This window comes from Notamacropus eugenii, chromosome 3 (genome assembly GCF_028372415.1).
Source record: "Notamacropus eugenii isolate mMacEug1 chromosome 3, mMacEug1.pri_v2, whole genome shotgun sequence".
NCBI lineage: Eukaryota > Metazoa > Chordata > Mammalia > Diprotodontia > Macropodidae > Notamacropus > Notamacropus eugenii.
In genome coordinates, this window is record NC_092874.1 from 399,533,459 (window position 1) to 399,552,033 (window position 18,575).

Consider the following 18,575-nt stretch of genomic DNA (forward strand, 5'->3'; position numbering starts at 1 on the left):
TCCTTCAATTTCTTTTCCTTCTCTAATTGCTATAGGTAGCATTTCTAATATAATATTGAATAATAGTGGTGATAACGGGCATCCTTGCTTCACCCCTGATCTTACTGAGAAGGTTTATGATAAGGCTTGCTGATTGTATTAGATAACTACTTACTTTAACGAAAGCCTCATTTACTCCTATGCATTCTAGTGTTTTTAATAGGAATGACTTTTGCATTTTGTCAAAAGTTTTTCTGCATCTATTGACATAATCATGTGATTTTTCTTGTTTTTGCTATTGATATGGCTGATTATACTGAACTAGGGCTCAGGAGGAGAATGTGAGGCTGGTGACCTTGCACAGCCCTCCCTCACTCAAAACAAAATCAAGTGCAAGTCATGTCATCATTTCTCTGATGTCATGGTCCTCTTCGAAAATGAACGACAAACATAACCTGTGAGTAAACAGAGTTGCCTAAATGGGGACCTAGCTAGCTGGGCAACTCCTTCCCTTTCCTCCCCATCCTCCCATTCCCTTCATTCTTGTCTCCCTGAAAGCCTTGGACCCTGTGCACTCTGAAGCCCATAGACTGAACAACGAGGGGTCCCTGCCCAACTTCCACTCAGTGGCTGGTTTTGGGTCCTCCTGGCTTGAGTGTCAATAGTAACAGTTTCTCTCTGAAACAACAACTCTGAGGCCCCTTCCGGAGTGATTTATAGATTTATTTTTTCTTTTCTATTAAAGGGGCCACCCCCCTGACTATGTTTTAAAGAGGTCTATTCACTGAATGGGCATTACCTCACTTTAAGTAAGTACCTAAAAAGGTCTTGGCCTAAGAGGCCAAGGTCTCCCATTGCATCCTGGGCCATCTCTAGTCATCCTGATTCATATCTGGTCACTGGATCCAGATGGCTTAGGAGGAGAAAGTGAGGCTGGTGACCTTGCACAGCCCTCCTTCACTCAAAACAAAGTCAAGTGCAAGTGATGTCATCATTTCTCTGATATCATGGTCTTTTTTGAAAACGAAGGATGAACACAACAACAACAACAACTGAACCAGCCCTGAATTTCTGATCATAGTGTATGAACTTTGATAAATTTTTGCATCAATATTCATTAGGGAAACTGGTCTATAGTTTTCTTTCTTTGTTTTGGCTCTCTCTGGTTTAGGTAATCAGCACCATATTTGCATTGTAAAAGGAATTTGATAGGACTCCTTTGCCTATTTTTTTCAAATAATTTATATAGTATTGGAATTCATTGGTCTTTAAATCTTTGATAGAATTCACTTGTGAATCCATCTGGTCCTGGGGATTTTTTCATAGGGAGCTCATTGATGGCTTATTCAATTTCTTTTTCTAAGATAGGATTATGTAAGTATCCTATTTCCTCTTCTGCTAATCTAGGCAATTTGTACTTGGCAAATATTCATTCATTTCACTTACATTGTTAGATTTATTGGCATACAATCAGCCAAACAGCTCCCAACAATTGCTTTAATTTCCTCTCAATTGCTGCTGAATTAACCCTTTTCATTTTTTACTGGTAATTTGGTTTTCTTTTTTCTTTTTTTTAAATAAAAATAACCAGTAGTTTATCTATTTTATTGTGGTTTTTTTTTTTCATAAAACCAGCTCCTAGCTTTACTTATTCATTTCTATGACTTTTTTACTTTCAGTTTTACTAATCTTTCCTTTGATTTTCAGGATTTCCAATTTTGTGTTTAACTAGGGATTTTTAATTTGTTCCTTTTCTAGTTTTTTTTTTAGTTGCATACCCAATTCATTGATCTGCTTGAAATTAATATTATACTGTTATACTAATAACTAATTATTAATTTATCATCCACCCTTTTCTTACTGTTTCTATTAAGGTCCAACTCCTGAAAAGGTAAATCAGCCTCTGAAGGGTATGGCTGATTGATAATATTGCTCGAGACACATGGTTATCCCACTCATACACATCCTACTCAACTGGGAGACCTAATTTCTGTTTCCAGTGCAAACAGAATTCAGTTTGGGTAAGCCTTTGCCTGGGGAAAATGACCCCCAACTTTTAAATCCCTCCATTAGATTTTAAGGAAACCCAGCTCATGAAGGAGAAAACTAGTCGTAGAGGTTTGGACGGCTTGAGGCTGCTGAGTCTCATGATCAAGACACATTCACAGCAAGAGAAGCTGAAGACTTTTATTTAGCTCACCACCTCATTAAATGTCCACCAATCAAGGCTGAGTTGCCTTTCAGAAGGGATTTAAGGCATTTCAGGATCTTCCTTGGTGTCTTTTATAAACTTAGACAAACCGGTGATTTTCAATTTCTTGATTACAAGCTATCCAAACTAGTAAATTGTTTATTAATTACCCCAAAATTCTGTCTTTGGGGATTTTCATTCATCATAGTTCTTTATTTTATTGATACAAACATTTAAAGATGTACATTTTCCCCTAAATTCTGCTTTGGCTGTATCCCCTAAATTATGGCATGTTGTCTCATTGTTGTCATTCTCTTTAATGAAATTCTTTCTATGATTTGTTCTTTTGTTGCAGCACAGGGGGGCTGGGAACCCCAAAATGCAAGGGTACAGGGGGCAAGTCTGCCTTGAAAGAATTCAACTTGCAGTTGTGATGGCAAAACCTGTGGGCCAGACTCCTAGTGAGTCTTTGCTATTTGAAAGCCAATACAAGTGGGCCAGATTTTAAGAATCTAAGCATTTGATGAGGGCAAGATTGACATTTTATACAGAAAGAATGTGGGAAGATCTGAATGGGATTAAGGAGTGGCCACAAACCTGAGGTGGGGCCAGGTGCAGACAATGGAAGGAGTTAAGTGGCTGGAGAGCTCCAGTGAAAGGGCAGTTAAAAGGATTATTGCCAGGGATGGGCTGGGTGCCTCAGGGAAACTCAGAGATCTGGGTTCAAAGGCTTTAGGATCCAGGTCCCAAAGACACGGTCTTTTCCTTTTCGAGGTCCATGTTAGCACCCCTTTTACCCACTCATTCTTTAGGATTAGATTATTTAGTTGCAAAGTAATTTTTAATCTATGTTTCAATGGCCCTTTATTGAATGTAATTTTTATTGCACTATGATCTGAAAAGGATGCATTTAATATTGATGCTTTTCTGCATTTGGTTGAAACATTTTTATGCCCTAATACATGGTCAATTTTCGTGTAGTTTCCATGTACCACTTAGAGAAAGTTACATTTCTTTCTATTCCCATTCAGTTTTCTCCACAGGTCTGTCACAGCTAACTATTCTAAAATTCTATTCATCTCCTTAACTCTTTTAGTGTTTATTTTATGGTTAGATTTATCTAGTTCTGAGAGGAGAAAGCTGAGATCCTCCACTAGTATAATTTTACTGTTTTCTCCTACAACTCATTTAACTTTTCCTTTAAGAATTTGGACACTAGGGGTGGAGCAAGATGGCGGAGTAGAAAGATGTACATATACTAGCTCTTCCCACATGGCCCATAAAATACCTGTAAAGAAAGACTCTCAACAAATTCTAGAGCAGCAGAAGTGGAGAACAACAGAGTGGAGGAGATTTCCAGCCCAGGGTGATCTGAAAGGTTGAGGGGAAACGTCTGTTGAACCAGACAAGAAACGGAGCCCAGCCAAGCCTTGCCCAGGCAACATGGCTCTGGGAGGAGGATGAGAGCAGACCTCGGGGGCAGAATCCCCAGTTGCATTAGCAGTGGAGTTCGAAGATCCCTCAACCCACAGGTGCCAAAGGTCAGTGACAGGGTTTTTTCAGCTGGCCAAGAAGGGAGAAGGGCCTTCCCATAGTTCTGGCCTCAGGCTGCAGCCACAGAGGCCACATCGGGCAGTTCCCACAGCAGCCCCTACAGCAGCCTGCATCCATTGTTGGATCGTAAAACCTTTGGGGGATCTGAGCAGCTGATCTTTATCTCACACTGAATGGTGGCCCTACCCCTGCAGCTTATCTGAATCTCAGTCCCCAGAGCTGACTTGGCAGAACTGGAGGTGAGGTGGTTGTGAAGAGGAAATTCTACTAAGATTCTGGGCACAAAAATTTCTGCTTGCTCCCAGACCATTGTACACGCTTGACTGTGCCACCTTGGAGGACCTGAGATCTTACAGATCCCCAGAGTATACCCTATCCTTGACAAAGGACTCAAAAGTCAAAAGTGGGTTGGGAAAATGCCCAAAAAAGGGAAAAAAAATAAGACTATAGAAGGTTACTTTCTTGGTGAACAGATATCTTCTCCCATCCTTTTGGATGAGGAAGAACAATGCTTACCATCAGGGAAGGACATAAAAGTCAAGGCTTCTGTATCCCAAACATCCAAAATAAATATTCAATGGAAGAGCTCAAAAAGGATTCTGAAAATCAAGTAAGAGAGCTGGAGGAAAAATTGGGAAGAGAAACGAGAGAGATGCAAAAAAATCATGAATCCGCAGAGTCTTCCAAAGACAGTTAAAAATGGAAGCGATTCAGTTTCCTGGCATGACGCTGGTAGACTGTCCATGTTTCACAGGCGTACAACAATGAGGTCAACATAACATCTCTGCAGGCCTTCAGTTTGGTAGTAGTCTAATACCTCTTCTCTCCCAAACTTTTCCTCTGAGCCTCCCAAACACTGAGCTAGCTCTGGCAATGCGTGCATCAACCTCATTGTCAATGTGTACATTCCTGGAAAGTACACTATCAAGGTAAGTGAACTTACATTCTCCATTTGTTGTAACCGATGGTTCCATGTACGGATGGTGGTGGCTGATGGAGCACCTGTGTTTTCTTGGTGTTAATTATTAGGCCAAAAGTAACACAGGCAGCAGAGAATTGATCCATACTTTGTTGCATCTCAGTTTCAGAGGCTGCACTGAGTGCACGACCATCTGTAAACAGAAAATCATGCACCAACACTCCCTCCACTTTGGTCTTGGCTTATAGCCTTTTCAAATTGAAGAACTTACCATCAGTATAGCAGTTGACCTTGAGGCCATGTTCACCCTCATTGAAAGAATTTATCAACATGGCTGAAAACATCATGCTAAAAAGCATGGGAGCAAGCACACAGCCCTGTTTCACTCCATTGGTGACTGGGAAGAAACAAGAGCATTGTCCACTATCCAGAACCCAGGCAAACATGCCATCATGAAAGTGACATACAATATTGATTAACTTCTCCAGGCAACCAAATTTTGACATAATTTTCCATAAGCCCTCGCGACAAACAGTGTCCTTATTTTTACTTTGTGTGTGTCTCTCTATTTCAAGTATATTTCTTATAAACAACATATTATTGGATTCTGGTTTTTAATCCATTCTGCTATCTGCTTCCATTTTATGGATGAGTTCATCTCATTTACATTCCCTCCATCCTATATTTCTTTGTAGCTGTCTGTCTCTCCCTGTCCTTCCTCCAAAGTCTGTTTTACTTCTGACCACTGCCTACACCAATCTGCCCTCCCTTCTATCACTACCCCTTCTCTTATCCCTCTCTCCTCCTACTTCCCCATAAGGCAAGATAGATTTCTATACCTAACTGAATATGTATGTTATTATTTCCTCTTTGAGCGAATTTCAATGAGTAAGGTTTAAGTGTTACCCAATGTCTTCCCACCCCATCTCCCACTCCAGTATAAAAACTCTTCCTTTCATGCCTCTTTTAGGTGACATAATTTACCCCATTTCACCCTTCTCTCTGTTCCCAGTATATCTCTTTTTTTTTCACCTTTCAATTTTTGTTATCATCTTATCAAAGTCAACTTACATCCTTTTACAACATTACACTCCTTTTAACTGTCCTCATAATCTTCTTGTGGAGGAATGTAAACAGTTTAGCCTTACTGAAATATAATTTCACTTTCATGTTTTCCTTTTGATGCTTCTCTTGAGTCTTGTATTTGAAAGTCAAATTTTCTACTCAGCACTTGTCTTCTCATCAGGAATGCTTGAAAATCCTCTATTTCACTGAATATCCAATGTTTTTTCCCTTGAAGAATTATACTCAGTTGTGCTGGGTAGGTTATTCCTGGTTGTAATCCAAGCACCTTTGCCCTCTGAAATATCACATTCCAAGTCCTCTGATTCTTTAATGCAGAAGCTGCTAAATCTTGTGTTATCCTGACTACGGTTCCACAATATTAAATTGTTTTTTTCTGGACACTTGCAATATTTTCTCCCTGACTCAAGAGCTCTGGAATTTGGCTATAATATTCCTGGGAGTTTTTATTTTGTTATGTGAGGAAGTTTCCATTTTATATCACCCTCTGTTTCAAGGCTATCAGGAAATTTTTCTTGATAATTTCTTAAAATATATTGCCTGGGCTCTTTTTTTGTTCATGACTTTCAAATATTCCAAAAATTCATAAATTATCTCTCTTGCATCTTTTTTCCAGATCAGTTGTTTTTCCAATGAGATGCTTCACATTGTCTTTTATTTTTTCATTCTTTTGACTTTGTTTTATTGTTTCTTGATGTCTCATGAAGTCATTAGCTTCTACCTTCCCTATTCTGATTTTTAAGAAATTATTTTCTGTTGGGGGTGTAAGCTCAGTTTTCATGAGAACAGTTTCGGGCAGGTAAAGGTGAGGACTTCTAAACCTCAGAGTTCTCATGAGGCCCCCCAGGGAACAGCTGGGAATTGAGGCGTGAAACACGGGCTATCTTGTGCATTTCCGCCTCTTCTCAGTGGGAAACTTGCTGGGGAGAGCATCCCACTCTTGAGATTGGCCTGTGGTCTGAGCACACCTGTTGTTGACTAGCTAAGGGCTGAGAGCATGCACGGTATTCACGTGCAAACTATGCAGCGGGAGAGCTTAAGTAGGGTCAGGAAAGCCTGAAGGTGCTCTTCGAGCTGAGGGGCCCTTAGAGGGCAGAGGGTCCCTCTCCTCTCCTGCTCCCATCCTCTTGCTGTACGATCCTTGCCCCTTGGGAGGAGGAGGATTCCTCTCTCCTGAGGAAGAATTCACCCTGCACATGTAACTAAGACCCTGAATAAAGCCTAACCCTTGTTCAACTCTGGAAAGTCTCTTCTCTCAACACGTTTATCCGGCTGATCTCCGAAGACCTGCGACAGGTAAGAAAGGCTTGGGTAACCCTTCGGCTTCTAGGCCGAACAATTTTCTTATGACAAATGTTGGAGGGTATGTGGGAAAAAATGAGACATTGACACACTGTTAGTGTCGTGAACTGATCTGGCCATTCTGTAGAGCAATCTGGAAGCATGCTCAAAGGGCTAAAAAACCATGCATGCCCTTTGACCCAGCAATACCACTACTAAGTCTGTATCCCAAAAGAGATAAAAAACAAAAAAGGAAAAAGACCTATATATACAAAAATATTTATAGTAGCTCTTTTCTGGTGGCAATTAATTAGAAATCAAATCAGTTGGGGAATGGCTGAATGAATTGTGGTGTGTGATTATGATGGAATACTACTATACTGTAAGAAATGTTGAGAAGGATGATGCTCTCAGAAAAAACCTAGAAAAACTTACATGAGCTAATGCAAAGTGTACAAAGTAACAGTAATATTGTAAGATGATCACCTCTGATTGACTTAGTTATTCTCAGCAATACAATGATCCAAAACAACTCTGAAGGACTTATGATGAAAAGTGTTATCCATCCTCGGAGAAAGAACTGATGGTGTCTGAATACAGATTGAAGCATACTTTTTACTTTCTTTATTTTAGCTGAGGGGTTTTTTTGGTGGGGGGGGGTGTTCTATATTTTCTTTCACAATATGACTATTATGGAAATGTTTTGTACGACTATATATATGTATAATCTATATCAAACTGCTTGCCTTCTCAATGAGGTGGAGGGAGGGAGGAAGGAAGAGAATTTGGAACTCAAAGTTTTAAAAAAGAATGTTAAATATTTTTTACATGTAACTGGGAAAAATAAACAAAGACAGATATTATTTTCTTCAGTGAGCTTTTCTATCTCCTTTTCCATTTGGAGTTCTTTTCGTCAATGAATTTGTGTACCTCTTTTTCTATCTGACTAATTCTTCTTCTTAAGTAGCTCTCTTCAGTGGATATTTATGCCTTTTTTTACCATTTGGGCAATTCTGGTGGGGTTTTTTAAGGTGTTTTTTTTTGTACCTCCTTTGCCAAGTTGACTCTCTTATTGTAATTTTCTTACATCACTCTCACTTATTTTCCCAATCTGTTATCTACTTCCCTTATTTAGTTTTTATAAACCTTTTTTGAGCTCTTTCAGGAATTCTTTTGTGGACCTGTGACCAATTCACATTTTTTTTTTTAAGTTTTGCATGTAGCTATTTTTATGGTCAGGTTCTTCTTTTGTTTTTTGCTCATTTTTCCCACCTATTTCTTGACTAATAATTTTATGTTAAAGTTGGGTTCTGCTCTCAGAATGGAGGGAGCATTGTCCCAAGGACCTTTTTGTTACAGTTTTCAGAGCTAGTTTTGGGAGTCTGTAGGTTTTCAGTTCCTCTAAAGTGGTATGATCTAAGCAACCACAAACACTCTTCTCCTCCCTGGAATTGTGACCCTCATTCACTCCTGTGACCACAAATGCTAGTGAGCTAGTGCTCCTGTTAGCTACGGGGCTTCAATCTGGAACTGCATGTGGGCAATGTGACAGAGTTCTGCACACGGTGACAGCAAAATAATCTCCTTCTGACGAGTTGTCTTACCTCCCCTTACCATCTGTGGCTTGAGAGCTCCCAAAGCTTTAGTTGAGTCTTTAAGAAAGCTAGGGGCTCCAAGATGTGGAGATGAAGAGGCAAAGAAATTAAGTCATGAGGGAAAATAGATGCAAAGGCATAGAAGTGGAAGATGGTGCAATAGGTGGGAGGAAAAGCAAGGAAATCAGTATGGCTAGACCATGGAGAATGTAGAAGGGTAATACGTAAGGAAACTGGAAAGATAACAAGGGGCTAGACTTTGAAGAGTTTTAAGTACCATAGGAATTTATATTTGATTCTATAAGTAACATGGAGCCATAGTAGTTTATTGAGTGCAGGGTTGGGTATGTGTGTGTGACATGGTCAGATCTTTTCTTTAAGAATCACTTTGGTGGATGTGTGGATGATGGATGGTAGTGGGGAAAGGCTTGAGGCAAGGAAACCAGTTAGGAAGCTATTGTAATAGTCCTCATGAAAGGTGATAAGAACCTGAAATTAGAATGGTAGAGCCCAGATCAGGGCACACATAATGATAGACCTATGCTAGTAGTGGTGACATTAAGACCATATAGGGAAGAGGGCGGAGAGATAATACTTAATACTGATGGCAAGTGGGAGACTAAGATCCATAATGTAAGAAAAATGTGACCACAGAAAAGTGGCGTAATAATTTACAATTCCCTATATATAGAACAAATTCAGGCAACAAAGAAAAAAGGAGTCAGCACCAGCCAAGTTTAGAATATAGAAACCGAAAAGGTTCCCCTTAATATGGAAGTCCATAAACCAATGGACATCTATTCACTACCAAGCCACAGGGGGAAAGAAAAAAACAAAAGGAACAAAAACAACAAATGTTCTTAAGTCAGTTCTATTCCCTGTACTTTATTTCAACATAGTCCCACTGTTTACATCCCATTATTACAACACACTTCCTAGGGGGACTGCATGTTATTCTGGTCTGTGGTGGTTGGATACATTCTCTAGAAATCTCTGCTACATTCGGCTATCTCTAGACACATAGAGGGTTAGCAAGGTTCAGATCCTCTTTGGCCTTTCATGACATGGCTTAGTCCCAACTACTTTAAGATGTTCCTATTTGTAATTATTGTCTCCACCAAAATGTGAGTTGTTAAGAGAAATCTTTTTCCTCTGGGATTCTACTACCTGACTCTAAAACTAGGGAAAACAAATGATAATCCATGAGGTAACTCCCAAGTTTGGAAATGCCCATTCTCAGGATTGCTAATACAATACTTGGGAGCTTTCCCTAGTGAGGAAAAGTGCATGCCTGTGTTTGAAGTCTGGCTGGAAAGTACATGGAACAGAATTCTTCAGCTTGCCATGATCTGTGGATAAAACAAGAAAGAATGTTTTAAAAGGACAGTGCTCTGTTTTTCCCTTGTCCTGAAAGAGAGAATTTTATAAGAATGGGGATATACAAAGGCATGAAGGGTTGGATAAGGTTCCTACATCCTGGTGCAGTTTCAACTTGGCATTTGGTTTTTACTTTGACTTTGTGAGAAGCAGGAGAGATGGGGGAAAGCTTGGTGCCACAGCAACTATTACCACCGATCAGGTGGTTAAAGCACACCACTTGGAACTGAGTCAGTCAAGAAGGACAATGGATTTTTTCCATCCCTTTTTCTCCCTCTCTTCTCCCAAGGATAGTGTGTTCCCTATTCCAAAGCTGATCTCTAGTCTTTAAAGTTATATTTATAATTTCTCATTAATTAGTACTAATAGCAGCTTACTCTAAATAAAAGTTTGATTGAGCAAAATTGCTCTGATCTACGTGCTTCCATCCTGAAAATGAAAAGAAAGGAAAACAGTATCTAGCATATTAGGCATAATAAGAAAATGGGGACAGAGAACATGAACATTCTATGTCCGAACTTTACCAAAGAGTTCAAGTTTGGATTTTCTGAGACATATGAGAAAAAAATTTTATTGATTTTTTTATTTCAATATACTTGGATTTTAAAAGAGGTTACAATACTAAGCTCAATCCCATTCTGCCGTTGGACAAGCTACAAATGCTTGCTTAGCAGCTGAGGTGCAATCTTTAGAAGCATATTTGAAAAATGAATAAAAATCCATATAAAACAAATATTCAAATGGTTTCTATAGGAACACAGATAAGTGTGACCCCATCTCTTAGTCTTCCATACCGTTACATTTGTGCCAACCCTATTCTTAAAACATATTTAATAACTCCAGGAAGAAGTTAATGGTCCCCCCCAAATGCTCTAATTCAAGCTAAACTTGCAATTAATGGCTACAAACAGCACCTACATATTAATACTAGCTGAAGTACAAGTTGTTGAGTGATGCTCCATTCCACTTTCCCAAGCACAAGATAACAGCAAAGTGCTGATATCTTGATCTTCGACTTCTGCCCAAAGACCTTGGTTCTTGATTTGTTGCATGCATTGCCATGCTAGTCCAGACATCACATGATAGAAACTGGGTGTCTGGAATCCACAGAAAGTAGAAGAAGCAGAAACAGTGTAAGTGTCCCATGTTTTTAGAGCATCCAGTCTCCCACATGCATATCTGGTAAATCACAGCATTCAACAATTCGATCAAGGCTATCACGTTGGTTCCCATATGCTACAAGAGTACTTCTTCTCATCTCTTTTGTAGAATAGATGTAACATGAGAATGATCAAACAGGATGCAATTAAATGATCCATATACTCCATTATGTACATACTACATAAAGGTTTGGTCATTTGTTTCATCTTCATCATCAGAATCTGTTCCTTCTACACAAGTTTTTTGGCAATGATGTTAACTGAAAATGTGAAAGCTGACGCCACACAGTATCTGCCTGGTTCAGCCATGATTCTCACTCCAGAGTCAGAAGGAAAATACTTGTCTAATACTGGATCGATTACACTTGAGATCTCTTCAAACTTAAGCTTTCCATCTTCAGAACCAGGAAAGCCACTACCAATATCAAGAAGATACATGCTGAAACCAAACTCCCTCTCCCTTCCATGTCAAAGACACATCAGGCATCAGAAACTGCTTGGATGAAGGTTTCTGGATCAGTACAACCACTTTCCATATGGAAACTGACTCCAATAACATCAAAATTCAGTTCCCTTGCTCACTCAAGGAGTAGCCTACAAGTTTTGAGAGTGGCACCAAATTTAACACGTAGATGAGAGACAGCTTGTATTCACCGTTGGCGATCTTCAGAATCAGCTTTGCCTTTGGATGAGCTCTGGCAACTTTCATTAGCTCTATTTCACTATCAAAAGTCATCATTTGTACTCCATTGTTGGCAGCATACTTAATTTCTGAAACTTTTGTTTGCATGGATTTGCACAGATTATCCCCTCTGGAGGCACCCCAAGACTTTGTACTAACTGTATTTCAGTCTTGCTAGCAATCAAGTTCTGCTCCTGAAGCAGCAAGTATCTTCACTACCGCACTGCTATCATTACTTTTAACAGCATAACAAGGAGCTGCTCAAGGAAGAGCTTTGTACCATCTCAGACATTTCTTTAGGATGTTACCAAGGTCAGCAATATAGAAGGCATCTTTATCATCATCAAAAGAAACTTCATTAATTTTCTGGTCCAGAATATCCTTAGCAGTAAAGCCTTCATCAAGGAAACTGAAGTTAAATTCATCATTGTTAAAGTTGTTCCTGGTTTCTTGGTGTTGCTCTAAGCAACAAAATGGAAAACCAAGAGGTGGAATTTAAAGAGAGGCTATTTCCAGCTTTACACTGAAGATGGTACACCAGGAAGACAAAGTCCTGTTAAATACAAGACTCATGGCCCAAAGTGGCATGACAGTTGGTGGCAGAGGCAGTGGAGGCTGAAGGGGTCTGACCGAATTTTATTGATTTTTAAAAATATTTTATGTCCCAAATGAAGCAAAAACTGAATTCATAGTTTTCCCTCAGATGAAAGAGAGGCAATTGCTGGTGTGGGTTAGTGGAATAGTGTGAGAGGAATCTCTTGATTAGACTTCATGCCTGGTAGGAGGAGGAAAGGAGTGACTGGAAAAGACTGGTAATGTCTACCCTTCCAAGAGTAGGGGTCAGAGGAAAAGGAATAAGTATCCCCTCCCTTCTTGTGGTAGTCTAGAAAGTGAATTTTTTCTATGTTACTATGTTAATGAAAAGAAACAGAAAGGCAGAGCAAAGCAACCAGAAATGGGAAGACTACACTACATTCAGGCACTTGTGACTCACTGTCATATGTTCCTTTTGTAATTCTCCATTTCTGCTCTTTGGGGGTGGCGGAGGGATTGTGAGGAAGAGAGAGATATCCTCTCTGCCAATGTCTCTTGCTGGTTAAAAGCCAGCTATCATTACTGAATAATAAAATATTAGGAATAAATTCTATACCAGTAAATAACTAGTATATTCCCTGGTAAAGAAGTGAGTAGAAATAGAAAAATAATTCAAGGACTGATATGAGGAATACGAAAAATCTGGAAAGATTTTTATAAAATAATGTAATACAAATCCAGAACTAGATGAATAATATTCAATTAATCTATGACATAAAAGAGGAAAAATGAATGAAAATGGACAAAGAATCCTGGTGAAAACTTAATGGACTGACTGAAAAGGTATTATCAGTTAATCTATAAGAATTTATTAAGCACCTACTGTGTGCCAAGAACTGTGCTAGGCCCTAGAGATACAAAGAACGAAACAATCATTTGTGAGTACAAAAAGCTTACATTCTAATGGTAAAACCATAAAGTACATGTATAAAAATATCCAATGCAAATATACACTGAATAAATGCAAACACATACAATAGTTAAATATAAGACAGTTTAGGAAGAAAGACACTCACAAGTGGGGAGACGAGGGTGGGTTGGTTAGTAAAGGCTTCATTCAAAAGACAGCACCTGAATTACACAGAGAAAGATTTCATACGGTAGATAAAAGAAGGACCTCCATTCCAGAAGGGCAATGGCTAGGAAAAAGGGCTGGAGAAGGGATAGAGTGCTGTGTGAACAACACAGACAAGTTCAGTTTAACTGTAATGCAGAATTGGGGGAGGAGGGCAGGGAGAGAGTAAAGTCCTACCAGGCTGGAAAGACAGGCTGGAGCCAGGTATGGGGCTTAAATGATGAACAGAAGAGTTTATATTTCATCCTAGAGGACACAGAAAGCCCCTGGAGTTGACCACGTAGAGGAAATCACGTGGTCAGATCTACATTTAAGGAAAATTATTTTGGTAGCAATGTACAGGAGGAACTGTAGAGGTAAAAGATTTAAGGCAAAGACTCCACTTAGAAGGCTATTGTAGCAATCTAGGTAAGAAGTAATGCAGGCTTGTGTAAGTTAATGGGACTACATGCTTGGACAAAAGGGGTAAGATGTGAGAGATATTGTGGAAGTAAACACAGCAAAATTTGGCAGCTGATTGGCTACATAGGGTGATGGAGATTGAGCAGTCAAAGATAACATTGAGGTTCAGAAGCTAGGAAACTGGAAGGATGGTGGTGACTTCAACAGAAATAGGGAGTCTGGATGAGAGGAGGGTTTTAGAGGGAAAATATATTCAGTTTTGGACATACTGAGTTTGAGATGTCTCTGGGACATCCTCTTTGAAATATCCAATAAGCAACTAACTGGTGATGGGAGACTGAAGCTCAGGGTTGAGACTGGGTTGGATATGTAGATCTGTGAGTCAACTGCATAGAGATAATAGTTAAACCTCAGAGAGTTTATGACGTTTCCAAAAGAGATGATATTTAAGAAAAGGGTCTATGAGAGAACCTTTTGGAGCACCCAGTTAGGAGGCATGATCTAGTCATTAAGCCAGCAAAGAAGACTAAGAAGGATCTATCAGAAAGGTGAGAGGAAAACCAAAAAGGCGCAGTGTCAAGAAAACCTAGAGAAGAAATCTGTCTAAAGTTTCATAGCAGGGGGTGTTGTCCTTGCTGCATATCCTTGCTAAGTTAGTGTAAAGCAAACCTTCTTCAGTTAACTGTTCAATGAATTTAAAGTGCCTCATTTTGTCCCAGTATTGAACCTGAACTAACAGAGTGCTAGCATTAGCCACCCCTAACAACTGGTAACTTTGGAGACAAGAGTTTTAGTTGGGTGATAACATTGGAAGCCAGATTGCAAAGGGTTGAGGACTTTGAGAAGAAAAAAGATGTTAAGTAATTTTAAAAACTAAAATTAATTTATTTAGATGGAAATAGTTATAAGGTTAAATCAGTTGTACTGATGTTCAATATTAAGTTTACGTAATAAATCATTTAATAAAAAATTTAAAAGAGCTACAGAGAACATTGTCTTAACTGTAATCAGAGCACACAAAGAAATATCAGTCTTATCAGGTTGTATTCTCCAAAGCTAAAAGGAGATAACAATACTCTGAGTAATAAGGGAGGTAATTAGGAATGGGAGTGGAGTAGGCAGAGGCAGGATGTCTGAGTCACTGGAAGGTCCCCTCCTTCCCACAGGCAGTCCTGGGGATGAGATCAATTCAGATCCAAATTACATCTTGTTTGGAGTTCTCTAGAGTTGCTTATTTCATGTTTCTTCCCTATTATCATGTCCTCTATTCTGTGATGTCACTACACTAGTGGAAATACGGAAATATATTTAAATGGAAATATAACAGAATCACAGCAATTTTAGGAAGTAGAATTAGAACTCAAGGTTCCAGTTTCATGCTGAACTAAATTCTAGCTCTCCAGAGGTGGCATCCTTCCTTCTTTGCAAAGCAAAATATACAAAGTCAAATATCACATCATCAGTTTCCTGCAAATAGAAAGATAACATGGAAAAGTGGCTTTTCAAATTCTTTGTTCCAGCTATTAAATCATACTCCCTTTCTTGAATATCCTGACAAAGAAAATGGAATATTATCACAAAAAAAGGCTACCATGTGGAACAAGGGAATACTTTGAATCAATGATTTTTGAATATATCATAAATCAGGTCTGTACAACCAGTGTGCATTTTTCATAGCCCACTAAAAGTCTTTTGGTGTCCCGCAAGTGGTAGTCCATGGGCTGCAGGTTGTGCAGGCCCGTCATAAATCAAGAAAGCTTAGTCACAAGAGCACTGAGATAATTTCCCTTTCTACTCCATTACAAGTTATTAACATTACTTAATCTGGGTGAAAGGGAACTCTGTAATTCTACCCAAGAGTTCACAAGTACTACTTATACAAAAGAAGCATCTTTAAATAACTCAGGCTTAACAACAGGATAACTCCTATTAAACCATGATTACAACACTTAAATTCCAGCTTCCAACATAGAATCACAGTTTCAAAGAAAAATAAAAGAGTACTGAGAATTGGCCTTGGAATTAGAAAGACTTGGATTCAAGTCCTACCTCTTACACATATTAGTTTTGTGATTCTGCAAGTCACAAATTCTCAGTGTCCATGCCTAATCTCCAAGTGGAACAGCTGATCTGCATTGACAGAAGTTTTTTCACTTGGAATTCCCTATACCATTAAAACTACACATTTGGACCAAAACAAACAAATAAAACGAAAAAATACGTTCTGGCTTATTAATGTCTACTAAAATATATAGTACTGGGGAAAATAACAATCAATCAACACAAATTAATTAAATGTCAACTAAGTGCCTGGCACTGTGCTAGGCACTGGGGATATAAAGACAAAACTGAAACAGTCCCTGCCCTCAAAGAGTTTACAACATGTACATATATGAAGTATATAGAAGAGAGATAAAAATACATATAAGGCAACGTTGGAAGGAGATCCCCAAGTTAGGGGACAAGAGACAGGTGATCAGAAAAAGCTACATGTAGAAAGGGGCATCAGAGGTGAGTTTGAAAGAACACAAGGGACTCCGACATGCCAAAGGAAGGAGAGAGTGCATTCTAGGCACAGGGGACAGCAAGACAGGAAATAGAATGTCATATGTGAGGAACAGCAAAGTCACTTATCTGTTCTGTAGAACAGAAAAGGGGTTAATGTGCAATGAACCTGGACAGATAGGTTGGGGATAGGTAATGGAGGGCTTTAAAAACTAAAAAGAAGAATTTATTTTTGACTCTAGAGGCAATAAGAGGCCACTGAAGTTTACTTAGTAGAAGGATGTTACAGACACACCCACACATTAGGAAAATCATTTTGGCAGCTATATGGAGGACAGATTAGAGAGGGAAGAGACTTGCAGCAAGGAAGCTACTGCAGTAGTGCAGGTGGAAAATGCAAAGTCCCTAAATTAGGGTGACTGCTATATGAACAGAAAGAAAGGGATCAATAAGGGAGATGCTGTGATTATAGAAATGGCAAAACATGTCAATTGATTGCATATGTGGGGAGAGAGAGAAGAGTCAATAATGATGACAAGGCTGTGAACCTGGGATACTGAAAGGATGGTGGTGCCTTTGGCACAAATAAAGAAGTTCAAAAGAATGATGGATTTTAGGGGGAAAAAATAAGTTCTGCTGTGGACTTGTAGATTTGGAGATATTTATGGCATATCCAATTTGAAATGTCCAATAGGGAGTAGGGATGAAGGTTGGGTGTTTTGGAGAGTAGGGCTGAATGTTTAGTAGATTGGTCGGCACAGAGATGGTAATTAAACTCATGGGAGTTAATGAGGTCACCAAGTAAGAGGGGGCCCAAGACAGACCCTTTTGGTGCTAAGTTAAAAGGAGTTCTGAACTAGGCCCAAGGCAGATTGGTGTAGTGGTTCAGAGTCAAGATTGGAATCAAATGAGACATGAAGGCAAAAAAAAAAAAACTGAAAGAAAAGACAGTAAGAAATCTAATAGCCCCTAAAGGAGAGCAGAACCATGATGACTATACATAGAAAGAAACAGAGTCCAGCAATTCCAGGGTTTTCCACTGCCCTTTAGAAGGGATGAGTTCCAGATCTTAATCTGATCTTTTTGGTAGTTGATGCCAAACCTTTGTAGTTCAAAGTGGGTCTCCTGATGTAAAACAGTGATTACTAGCATGAGGGCACCAGAAATAATCAAGGCCACTGTGAAAATGTTGATATTCTGGCATAGGCATCAATTCTTATCACAGATTAGGTTCATTTGTAGCAAACTAGCTAAGAGGTCATTACCCTCTCACATGGAACCAGGGCCCTACATCCAGAGTCAGTTCTGAGATTTATATCCATCCAGTATTCCCTGACTCACCATTCAGAACCTCTCCCGATGGTGGTGGGGTGGGTGGGAGTGTTGATAAATAAAGTTTTGCTCCCTTTGAGGAATATCCCGTGGGACTGTTCCCTTCTTCTAGAGCTGGGTAGTTACACTGTTGATGTTTAACATGTCCAACTCTTCATGACCCCATTTGGAGCTTTCTTGGTAGATACTGGAGTGATCTGCCATTTCCTTCTTTGAGCAAAGTGAGGCAAACAGGGTTAAGTGACTTGCCCAGAGTCACAAAGCCAGTAAGCATCTGAGGTCAAAGTTGAATTCAGGTCTTCTATTGGAGCCCAAGATGTGGGCCCAGAAAAGACAACTTTGCTCAGAATAATACTGTCCACTGTGAACCACCAGGTGCCTTATTCCTTTCCCATCATCCATGCAGGGTCTCTGCACTATTTGAATAGCTCCCTCAAAGTCCACCACCTCCTGCTGATGGTCATCTTTTCCTCAAAGATGTTCTTTAGTATGCATAGAGGTACCTCCAGAGTGTAGTCAATACTGAGGAACCCAGAAGCTCCCACAGTAGCCACTCCCCAAAAGTCTATCTCAAAGAATCCATTCAAGCTCCTATACTCAGGCAAAGAACTGCAGGCCAGAAAAGGCAATCAGAGGCTGCACCTGGATGAGTCCCTGCTCTAGCAGTCATCACATACAAACGGTCGCCATTTTTGGAAGGGACTATTCTTCTATCCATCACTGTAAGGGGAGAAAGAAGGAAAGAGAATGGATAGAGAAGTACAGAAAGGAGAGAAAAGGAAGAGAAAGAGTAGAAGAGGGAAAGGCAGAGAGGGAGAGTAGAGGAAAAGGAGAGACAGAGAGAGA

The 18,575-nt window shown here is 39.5% G+C and overlaps 1 protein-coding gene and 1 pseudogene across 1 annotated transcript in view; both read right to left on the reverse strand.

Annotated features, from left to right (window-relative positions):
• The window catches only part of IQCK (IQ motif containing K), a 155,128-nt gene that overhangs the window by 135,103 nt on the left and 1,450 nt on the right, over positions 1-18,575 (reverse strand). The window lies entirely within an intron of this gene.
• Positions 10,804-12,019, reverse strand: LOC140497254 (ornithine decarboxylase pseudogene; annotated as a pseudogene).